At 29.2% G+C, this 12,360-nt stretch overlaps 1 long non-coding RNA gene across 2 annotated transcripts in view; it reads left to right on the top strand.

Annotated features, from left to right (window-relative positions):
• The window catches only part of LOC107016290, a 5,922-nt gene extending 3,822 nt beyond the window's left edge, over positions 1-2,100 (top strand). Inside the window, exons 3-5 of one of the 2 annotated variants that reach the window (XR_001456445.2) lie at positions 1,088-1,258; positions 1,331-1,467; positions 1,674-2,100. This is a non-coding gene — a long non-coding RNA (uncharacterized LOC107016290). Of the gene's footprint in view, positions 1-1,087; positions 1,468-1,673 lie in introns of both variants that reach the window. The other variant, XR_003574671.1, reaches the window with a different exon arrangement.
• Positions 2,101-12,360: the final 10,260 nt, after the last annotated feature.

The following is a 12,360-nucleotide window of genomic DNA, read 5'->3' as shown; positions in this document are numbered from 1 at the left end:
GCACGGCACCTCGAGGTCCGGGGGGGAGAGGGCCTCGGGGCACGGCACCTCGAGGTCGGGGGAGCTGGGGGTGGGAGGGCCTCAATGCACGGCGCCTCGAGGTCTTGGGAGATGGTGGGCTTCAAGGCACGATGCTTTGGGCCGGGGTATTTTATAGGAATTTTTTTTATGGGCGAAATGGTCTGATGGATCCTTTCTACTTGTATGCGTTTGTATTCTGAACCCTTTTACTTGACTCTCTGTCAACTGAACCCTTCAACTCCAATTAAAATGAGATTTTTAGACCCTCTGACCGTTGACCAAGCTTATGTGGCATTTATTTTGCTGACTCAAATATTGTTCGTGGTTTCACGCTTTAAAAAGCGAGTGAAAGCAATGAATTTGCTTTTTAAAATTAGGAATAATGCACAAGTACCCCCTCAGCCTTTGCCCGAAATCTCTGAGACACACTTATAACTATACTAAGGTCCTATTACCCACTTGAACTTATTTTATTAATAATATTCCATCCCTTTTCGACCTACGTGACACTATCTTGTGGGCGCAACACTAGTTGATTTAGTCACACCACGAACCGAAAAGTTATCCATGATTAAGTCACACCACCTGGATAGTGGCAATTAGAGCTGATGGTTGTAAACAAATCAGAGAACTTCATAAAAAATGAGGTGTTTTCTTAAATTTGTAACCTTTTAAGTTCCTTTTTGATGTTTGGTTAATGCACATGCTAAGACATTTTAAGCTTCTGTCTAGATTGAGAAACTGGTGAACAATTGAGAGTTTGAGAATTTAGATGTTTGGGATGAAACGTTTTATTGAAATGTTAGATAATTGCTCAGTCACCTATCACTTGTGAAAAAAGACGTTGACCAGTTGAATGTCTTTTATCTAATTTACTAACTTGAGGACGCGAAAAAAAATTCATTTGCAAACCCCTTCCTTCATTTGGGAATTTCGTTTTCTCGAAATTGAGTATATTGAGCGGATGTGTCTTTTGCTCAATATAACTCTCCCCTGCCAAAATGATCAATTCTAGTTAGTATCAGTTTTTCTTTTTCTTGGTTGTGTGTAAGATTAGTCTCGACAGACTTTCTTTTCAGGATGTCAAATTCCCAGAGTCAATTTATTCCTAGCATTCACTCAGGTGGCTTTGCTGATACTGGCCCACGTAGTTCATGGAAGATGAAAATATAAGGATAGATGATCTGCACATCTTGGCTCACTCATGAAGTTTCCGAAGCCCAGTGCTTTCTATGGGGTAGCTGCTAGAGGCCTTATTTGTCCCTGTGCATTTTCAAAGGCAAAGCTTTTCTAACATATAGTTTTATAGATATTTGATGGTCATGGAGGACCAGAGGCTGCAGACACCAAGTTTACGGAGACTTCAGAAGTTTATGATGCATTTCTAGAAGGGGTGGACCTACTTTAGCCGATGACTGTAATGTTAGCAGCTCTTGTGTTAGGAAGGTAAGATCGTGATTCATTGTGATGCACCTACTTATAACAAGTAATGAATTTGCTTAACTTTGTTTCACCAAGTTTTTTACCATAAATATTGATTTTACAACGAAGTTGCTGAGGGAGGTGGACTCGGTTGTTCAATGGAACAATTGCTTAGCTTTGTGCATATATTTGTATTCTTGCTATCTAAATGATACTCTGTTGGGTTTTAGGCTATTAATGCATGAGACTGCCGAGCTGTACTTGGAGAGGCAATTGACATGTCTCAAGACCATTAGATTAAATTATCCATCAGAGAGGTGACATTTTCTTTTACATTTTTGATTCCATTTGATGGGAAAGTTAATGAGAAGGCAATGATTCTTCCACTTAATTAAAGTTTTCTCTTCACTTTATTGAACCATACATTGAGTTAGATCTAATTTGTGAAGAGGGAAGCCAGGATATTATAAATTGGCCCATATACCTAAAATTTCATGAGACTCAAAATTGACCAATGCCAATTAAGCCCATACAATTGCACTGACCGTTACAGCTTGGAAAGTGATTCTCTCCCTTGTATCTAAATAAAAATAGCCCCCGCCAACAATTTATGTAACACTTTTTAGACTCTGAGATTCAAACAAATCTATTTTTTGACCTGATTATTGTGATTTATATATAGTAAGTAAATTTTAATTCGAAACACTAAGAATTCCATTTTCAAATTCACAGTCAAATTTAAATTGTCTGACTCTTAAAATTCAAAATTTATCGGATAACGAGTGAATATAAAAAGCAAACAAAAGAATAAGCCAAAGAAATTCAATGTATAATATATATTATTTTAACCTAATTTTATAATATAATTTTTTGCTAAAGACACCCTTTATTCCGTCACACCAGTAATATCTCTATCTATATATTTCTTTTCCTTTTTTGATGGATAAAAAGGCATAAATTCCATAGCAATGATCTCATTGTGACTTAGAAAGTTGGTTTGGTCCCTTAATCCTAACTTTGCAATGAAGCTTCATATATATTTCAATAAATGTTAAAGGTCAAAAGGTGTTTGGACCCTTGACCATGAGTGTGTGTTACCTAAAAAGTTGAATTACTTTTTTACTTTTTATTTGATGCAATGCTAACACATTCTTTGGGGACCTCTTCTTTTCTCCACCCAAAAAATAAATAAAAACAACAATAAATTGGTCATGATTCATGCACACAAATGCCGGCAAATTTGTTTGGAATAACAAAAGTAGATTTGTTTTTCTGGTACAATACGTGCATACATACAATGATACAAACAACTTCTCAACTTTGAGATGCTAACACATAAGTATGTCCGGGTGCGACGAGTTAGGTTGAAAATGAAAAGATCAAATTGAGGTTGAAAATGAAAAGATCAAATTGAGTTGAGTGAATAAATAAACAAGTGACTGACTCGTTTTGAAATTTACTTAGGTTAAGTGAATTCAAATGCATGTTATAATTTTTTTGGGGGTGCAGAGAAAGAAAAAATAATCTTATTATTTTTGGATATGGAAAACAGTGCATGTATAACTCAACACGTCTAGTTTTTATTAAATTTTAGTAATTGCCTTAGTTGATCTTTTATAATTTATTTCTTTTTGGATTTTCACGTAATATTTTGAATCTGCATTGATGCCCAAATTGAATATAAATTAGGGCAAAAGACAAAAATTACATATTTTCAAGGTAAAATTATCATTTGTCCCTTATAAGTTTATAATTATAGAAATCTCTCAAACTTATACAGTAATATAAGCGTTGATACATTAATCTGATGTGCGAGATACATTAATCGTTAAGTAAGATACATTACATTTTATATATGATACACTAATCTGATATACATGATACATTAATCTCATGTGCGAGATACATTAATCTAATGCGCTGATACATTATTCTTCTGATGCGCAAAAATGAGAAATTTTGGGATATAAATTATGCATTAGAGGGTCCATTCAGAATTAACGCTCTTAACAAAAATTCGGATTTAGTGCCTATAGGTAGATATTTTTTGAATCCTTCATACATTGAATCACTAATCTTCTTGTTGAATGGACCACGTGGTGTTGTCTTAGCCAGTAGTTTTTAAGTATTCTATATTTGATTCTATTATCCTCATACACAATGCTAGTGCTTTGTGTTGGACCTCCCAAAAAGCAAAGAACCACGCCAATCAAGAACAAAATGTATCTCTTCAATTTTGTATACTTTAAAGGTATATTAGACTTTTTCTTTCATATTAATTGGTTGATTGGAAGTTTTAGTTAAATAAATGATATATTTGGATTTGTTAATATTCGATGAAGACATACGTGAATTGAACTATTAATGAAAGGCATATCTACTTGATTTCTTATATTTTAAGAACATGTTTGAACTTTTTTTTTGTAAAAAATAAGTAAAAGGAGTAGCAGTAATGTCAATTATTTTAAATATATAAATTTAAAATCCAATCTATATAATTGAAATTATGGATGTCACTGATAAAATAGGATTACATATTTGATGATTTTGGCAAACATCGATAATCTCTTAACAAACTTTTTTCTTCTTTGAAAAAATATAATTATATTCATTAAGATAGCGGGTACAATTTCGTTTCTCCCTTAATTCTCCTCTCATAAGATTTATTCATGATTGAGGGCTGTTAGTAGCGTATTTCTCATGATGATCAAGGTTTGATCTACCTAATTTGAGGGTCGTTAGTGGTGTATTTCTCAAACTAAAATAATTTAGATTTGACCTTTATATGAATATTCCATCAATTTACGAAATATTCAAGATATCCGAAATCTTGCTCTCTCTATGAATATTCCATATAAATTTGTGGTGGAATTTTCAAAATTTCGATCGAAATTTTCAGACATTTATAAACCTACCTAGCTTCAAAGTTTAAACTAAGTAATCAAAACAGAAATTAGTTGCAAATATCATTTTCAATTCTTATTTCTTAAATTCAAAAATAAAAAAAATAATCAAAGTATCTTTAAATCTTTCATACAAACCAACAAAAATTGAAAAATGAACCAAATATTTTTTAAAAAAACAATTCAATTGATTTCTTGATTTAATTCAAATACACACCCCTTAATAACTTCATTTGCTTCACGGGTCTCATTACCTTTCAACAAGATGAGTCATCATGTACAATAAATTTTCTTTTCCCAAGAAAAAAATTTTGCAAAATAAATAAATGAAATTAAAATAAAATCAAAACAAATTTTGTTATTAGCAAGAAGTAGTACATGGCAGGCACATCTAATATTGACCTAATATATAGTTTTGGATCTCAAGACTTATTGCCTAGCTATATGTCAAGTACCAAGGACAATCAAAACTTTGTGCCACTCATATTTTAATAACAATACATATAACATATAGTACTAAATCAAAGGAATCCCATGGATTCTCTCATTTATTTAATATGCCAGAACTTTTTTTTAATATCTTAGTAGTACATATATTCTAATCATAGGATAAATAATACTCATATATCCCTAGTTGTTTGGATATGTCTCGATTGTATTTTACAAAAAATAGAAACAATAGTTTTATTTGGATACACTTTTGATTAGTTTTCTTCTAACTAAAGGAAAAAATATTTATATTAAAGGCTGTTGATCTAACAAATCAAATAAAGTTGACATTAATTAATTTTAAGTTGAGGTAGATATAACAGTCACACCATAAATGGTAGATAATGAAAAACGAAACATAAATAATAGAGTCAGTGGCGGAGGCAGGATTTTCGTAAAGATCGGTATGATTTGAACACACAATCTAAAAAATGTTTTTATACCCCTTAACCACTAAACTAAAATTTCTACTTGTGCCAATAGGTGTCAATAGATTTATATATATATTTTATAAGAAAATTTATACTCTATATGCAATGTAATTTTATGGCGAAGGGGTGCCGCTTGACCCCTCGGCCAAGGTGGGTCCGCCCCGGAATAGAGTTTTATAAATGTTGGAAATCATAAATTTTTATATATCATTATATAGTCATATAAATATTGAAGATTATTTGCTCTGCTTCAATTTGTTTAACCTACTTTTTCTATAAAAAATCATTTTAATGACTGGTCTTTCTTTTTTAGCTTCTCCATTAATTTAAACTTTCCACAAGACGTATTTAAGACTACAAAGTTAAGTATTCCCTCCATTCATTTTTCGTTTTCATATTACGTTTTTCGAATATTAATTTGATTTTAATTTTGTAAGTTAAATTAGATTACATCAATTTGATAATTTAAACAAAATATTTAGATATCATATATTATTATAAGCATGAAGCTCTAAAGTGTAAAGTTGAATTACTACTTTGCCCTTATACTAAATTAAAAGGTAATAAAATACTTAAACCAAATATAAATTAAATATCTAATTAAATAGTAATATTGAATTACATAATAGAGGAGCAAAATGAGAAGTTCATCAGTCTATTCAATTACTATGTGTGAAACAACCAAATAAGATGAACACTAATAAAATTTCAATTAATATAGAAGTTGAAACGTATTTTACTAATTATGAGAAGTTGAAAGGGATCAAATTAAGTAATTGAGGAATATCAAAGAGTTTTTATCAACAAATCTTCAAGACTACACTATATAAACATACTCAATATTAGTCATTCAACACAAGTTTTCATTGTTAAGTGGGTACAAAAATGTCTTCTAATTTTCAGGTACAATCTTATTAAGTTTAGATTTTTCCGTTTGATTTGGTAACTTCATTTGAATGGTAACTTTCTAATTTTTTTAATAGGTAAAATAAATAGCTTGAAAGGTATAATCACACATATAAAAAATTGAATGTTGTTGTACACATATGGTTTGATGCTGAATGATGATCAACTCTCTTTGAAACTCTCTATACATAGCTTCCCACAGAAAAGAAACCATGTTTAAACTATTAATAATAAATTGAAATTGCAGCTGTTTGCTAGCAAAATATATCACATTTTCTTCAACAAATGTAGCAGCTCCAAGTCTTTTCTAACAGTGATGGATAGTAGTTGTAAGCCTGTAAATGTAAGTCTGGGTATATCTGAAAGTTTTTAAGGAAGTAGTTACATTTGTAACGACACACATTAAGGATACAAGATGACTTTAAGTAACGTCGCATTTTCCCTTTTTAAACTTGATGTGTCTTTCTTGGAAATTTTACTTGTTAATGACTGTCTGTATATTTAATTGCTTATAAATGGGTAAGCTTTGGAGACTTATCTAATGTGCAGTAGATCGAAAATATCGAGAGAAAACTCGAAAAAAACATCATAATTCTCCTAATAGTTTATTATATACTTTTTCATTTATTTTTTTTATTGATTTTTATTTGGGATACACGTGCAACGCACGTGCCCGGAGACTAGTTTAAAAATTATACAAAAAGTACAATAAATAACATTTTTTTTACATATTCATATGATACAAAAAATACATCATAAAACGTTAATCAAAGTTCTTATCGTTTGTCGAGGAAATCATGACAATAAAAAGTACACATACAGGAAACATTTTAATATCATTTGACATATCTTTAGTTAATAACATAAAATTCAGAAGTCTCTTCTATTTTTAAATTTTCATGTTAAATCAAAATAGAACCAATAAATTAAAATAAAAAGATAATTATTTATTTTTTAAAAATATGTTTTTCCTAAATTCATATCAATTCAAAACATTATGGTCTATGGAAGTAGTTACTAGCCTTTTTTTGTGCGTGTGGTGGGGGTTTAGAAATCCCTTATTTTTCACTAAACTATGAATTAGGAGTAGTTCCTAAAACAATTATGAGTTGGTAGCATGTACATCTACCAGTTGGCCTTTTTTGTAATTGTTTTTTACTTCAAGGAGGGAGTAGTAATGTTATGGTCTATGAAACTTTTCCCTTACCTAATTTGTGTCCAAAGAAATTACTCTCTCCATCCATGGATCATGTTAAACTGACTTAACGCGCTTCTTAAAAAGTAATAAGATAAAGTTATAATTTTACGATATATTTCTAAATTTTATCAGTCATCTCACAAATTTGGAGATGATGAAATTTAATTATTACGTGTTTAATAATAAAGGTAAATAAGTATAAATGATAAATCGTCTCCTGATTTTTCAAAGTGAATAAATAAAAGTAAAAATTTATTTTTAGTATAGTAGATAAATAATAATGGATTGAAAGAACATTAATTTTGCCATGTGAAAAGATATTTATAGTCAGTTTGGCCAAGTTCCAAAATTTATTTATTTAAAAATTGTTTTTTTCTCATATGTATTTTTCGAGAAAGTACTTTTGGGTAGCAATTGTTTGTGTTGAAAATCACTTTTGCGGAGTGCAAAGCAATATTTTGTATTTGATCAATGTTACAAAAATGTTTTTAGAAAAAAAAAAGTATTTCTCAAACTTCTCAAAGATTATTTCTGCTTCAATCTAAAAATACTTTTTTTTTAAAAAAAAAAAATGATCAAACACCTTGACTTTCTTTTCTTCTTTTTTTTCGAAAGTATCTTTTAACTTTCTCAAATGGCTACCTTTTACCTTCTAAATGTACATCTAGAATTATTCTTTTGCCCTCCCCATAATATGTTTGCATTTTTACCAGCATTTGCACATTAGCTTTTTCATCAATTGGAGCCCACATTTATCCTGAAAAATATTATAAAAGATTGTTAACAGTATTGTTTAATGATCTCATACTCTTACCAACCAAAAGAAAAAAAAGAAAGAGGTGGCCCTAATGTTGAGTGAATTACCATCTTTTATCCAACACAATGATGTTGATATTTGAAGCTTAAATAGTCTTCAAATGGCTTTGTAACTTTCACCAAATCTCACAATGATATCAATTAAATATAGTAGCCCCAGTGACCATCTAACTCCATTTCACAAAACTCCAAGCTAGAGCAGCTATACATGTAGACCAAATGGAAAATGACACAAAATTAGTGATTTACAAATAATGCATCAAGGCTACTATAGTAATAAATAGGATACTATATTGAATTAAATTAAATGAGAAAATATTTTTTTTTAAATATTCTTAAAGTATTAAAAATAATTTAATTTTGCTCTTTCTTCACCCTATTGAATCTTAGTTGTCCTTAAAATTGATTTTCGAGTTAAAATTGTCTCTCATTTTACTATTCGATCATAATTGCCGCCTTTTTAAACTTTACAAGTGTATTCATGCGGAATCTTCCAAAAAAAATCTTTTTAAAAAGTATACAACCTATTTAGTTATCGTAAAAAAAGAAGTTCTATAAATAGATTATCTCTTCCTTACCTTCCAACCTCCCTCGAACTCCAAACCCATGATCCACCACCCCAACCCCCACTCCCACTGCTGCCCTCACCATTCCATTATGCATCGGTATCGTTCTAAAATTATTTTTGATAGATTACGTATAACTTTTCTTGAGATTATATTTTCTATTTTTTGCTAAATATGAAAAATAATAACTAAAAAACATCAAGCTAGTGAATTTTTTTTTTGGGGGGGGGGGGGTGGGGGGTGAATGCCAAAGTGATGAAGAGTGGTGTGAAAGGAATAGAAAGGACTACAAAAGATGCCAATTGGACCACAACATATGCTTGGCACATGAAAAATCATGAGATCTCCAAACCAAAAGCTATATATATTCCCAATATTGTTACATTTGAATAATTAATTAATTATATTTTCTTCCCTTTGTTGTTTATTATTGATTATTCGATCAAAGTTTAGGTTCTGTATACTTATAGCATCAGAATTTTGATACTATTAATTTTCTCTTATATACATTCTTACTTATGTTAACGTCCAACAAAGTTGTTTAAAAAATATATATCTAACAAAATTTTGTATCAAGAACATCGACTTCTCATGTCGATCTTTTGTTCAATCAATTGATAAGTTCACCAATAACAAAACTATACGATACAATTACATCCCTTTACATACCACTTATAGTATATAATGTATATAACATCTTAAATAATGCATAGTATAGTTGCCTCCTAAGCAAAGCAATCTAATCACACTAACAAACTTTTAAGAACCCATGCATATTGTAGGCCATATATTACATTGATTTGATTTGGAAGTTTTAATCATTCATGACAAAATATATGTGTAACCCACAAGTACAAATGATATAGAGTAAGTGTAGGGTCTCAAGTGATTTAATGAAGTATTTTCCATCAAGTTTATGATCCCTCTATACCAACATCCCATGTGATCCAATTTATTTTATTTATCCAATCCCGCATGTATCATGCTCATGCACTTATATATATGTGTTCATTAGTCTTAAAAACACTGGTCCTCTGCTAGATTCTCTAATAGTTCCTTTAAATTATTGTCCTCATGTGTTGCTAACAAAACTTATTAGTTCTCAAATGATAATAACTATATACTTAGTTAGTTATCAACCATAATGACTTAAATACTATGTACATGTCTAGTGGATGAATGATATATATATACATATATATATATATATATATATATATACTTTTTTTAATAAATTTTTTACAGTCAGAATTTGAATTAATCAAATAGTAAATATAAATATCATACGGTCATTAAAAAAATAAATAAAGTAAATTATGAATTTTAGAGATAATATATGAGTGATAAAACGCGCACTAATAAAATACTCACATTCCCATAAGACTTGAAATTTCAAAATACAAGTCAAAACTATGAAAGCAATTTTCACCTCAATTTGTGTTCAATTCTTGAATTCTTTTAATACTTAAATTTACACCTTTATAAAATTAAATAAAGTGACAACTTTTTGTCATTAAAAAAGGCCTTGAAAGAATCTAAGAATTTTTTTAAATAAAAGATTTGATCAATAAGTCCCAAAAAAGTAGAGCAATTAAAAACATCTCTACTTTGACAACCAAGTCAAAATGCACAAGTTGAATTTAGGCCTAACCACCTAATATTAGGAGTGTCGGGATAAGGAGCCCTTTTAACAAATAAAATAATTATTTTTTACCAACTTGTCATAATGACCAACAAATTTATGAATGGTGAATTTCAATCTTTTTAAATTGTTAAATTTTCGATAATTTATTTATGCATGTAAAACAATATTTTATGTACCTAAATATTGAGTTTGAGCCTATGTTAGTAGGTTCTTGTAAGGAAAAAAATTATTCCTCGACTATATGGTTGTGGAATAAAATTATTTGATATAAAATAATATAAAAGAATCAACTGAATAAATTATTTTGAATTAAATTACCTTTAACGAATTACCGATAAGAGCAATCAGAATTGTTATATATCCAATTCTAACCACTTCGAATTATAATGTCATGTCAACCAGAGCTTCTTTTAATAGAGGTAAATATTTATGGCCCGAAATATTTATCGTTGGTGTGCATAATGATATGCGCAAGTAAAGTGTTACTATATGTTGTGTATAAATATTTATTGTTGGAGTGCTTTATCCTTAATCAAAGGTCTCAGGTTTGAGTCTTGAGTATGAAGAAAATTTTGTTGGAAGCGTCATCTCCAAATGAGCCCTGCAGTGCGAGATTCGAATTTAGTCGGAGCTCCAATATGAACTCCGAACACCGGATAGAAAACAAAATAAAATAAAATAAAGAGCTAAACTGATCACTTGTAAATGGTTGAAATTTTGACGATATAACACATTATATTAACATTTTCTCAACTCTAAGCTTCCTACCATCATTCTCCTGTTTAGGCTAAAACACACACAAAAAGAATTTATATCGGAACCTACGATTTTCAAATGAGCACTTAAAATTGTCATTAAAATTGTAATTGAAGAATTTTATTGATTCGTCCACCTGTTTAATTCTAATATTATTCTTTATATACATTTACCATACAATGTATTAACTTAATTTCTATTTTACGAGTCAAATTAATTTGTGAATCATTTAACCTCATAACGAATTCAACTATATCTTCTTTTCGAATTAAACGCTTACCCAATCCTTAATCATAATATTATTTCCATGCATTCCTCGTGAGATTGATAAAACTTCAAACAAAAAACGTGAAGGTTCAACTTTCACTGTCTTCATATTAATTTTTTTTTAATGACAGTAATGACTTAATTATTTTAAGAAGATGCTTAATAAAGAAAATTATTAGCTGACCAAATATTCTGATCAAGTACAAATTTTCAAATGATGCAAGTTCCTTCATTTACTGTAGTCAATTCGAGAATATACATCCAGCTTTCACAAAGGGAATAGTAAATCAGCTACCAATATCTTATTTTACTGTAATTAAATTAATAATTCATATTGATTCAATTCATCCGTTTGTATTTATATATCGTCTCTATTAAACATAAATTATTTTTTACTATTTTCTTTATTCTATATTAACTGAATTTGTGATGTAATATATATTTATTAAGAAAACATTCAACGACATAATTTATATCTTACTCGTCATTTTTGTTCTTATAAATATAATTTTATAAGTAGAGCAATTTGTCTCTTAGGCAATATCAAGCTTCATTAAAAGAAAGAACAAAATATGGAAAAACTTTTAAACGTCCGTCCTAAACTTTGAACCATTTTAATTATTTTGAATAATGAAAAAATTCTATTAATACAGAACAGATAAAGTACTTATCATTATTTTGATCAATATAGAAAAATTAAATTATTAATTCATATTTATATGACAAATTAATTAATTAAAATAAACTAATTCATGTTCATTTATAAAATTGACCTCAACAGAAACATTAAATAAGAATACAATAACAAGTTACCAAGTTTATGAAGAGACGTAAAACTTAAAATGACGACAATTAAATATAAATAGAATAAGTATAATGTTATAAAAAGAATAATTAAGAACATTACTTAAGCCTGTAACCGTTTTTCTCAATAATCGCC

The sequence above is a fragment of the Solanum pennellii genome, chromosome 1 (assembly GCF_001406875.1).
Source record: "Solanum pennellii chromosome 1, SPENNV200".
Lineage (NCBI taxonomy): Eukaryota > Viridiplantae > Streptophyta > Magnoliopsida > Solanales > Solanaceae > Solanum > Solanum pennellii.
The sequence above is the reverse complement of the archived record's forward strand: the minus strand, read 5'-3'. Positions and strand labels throughout refer to the sequence as shown.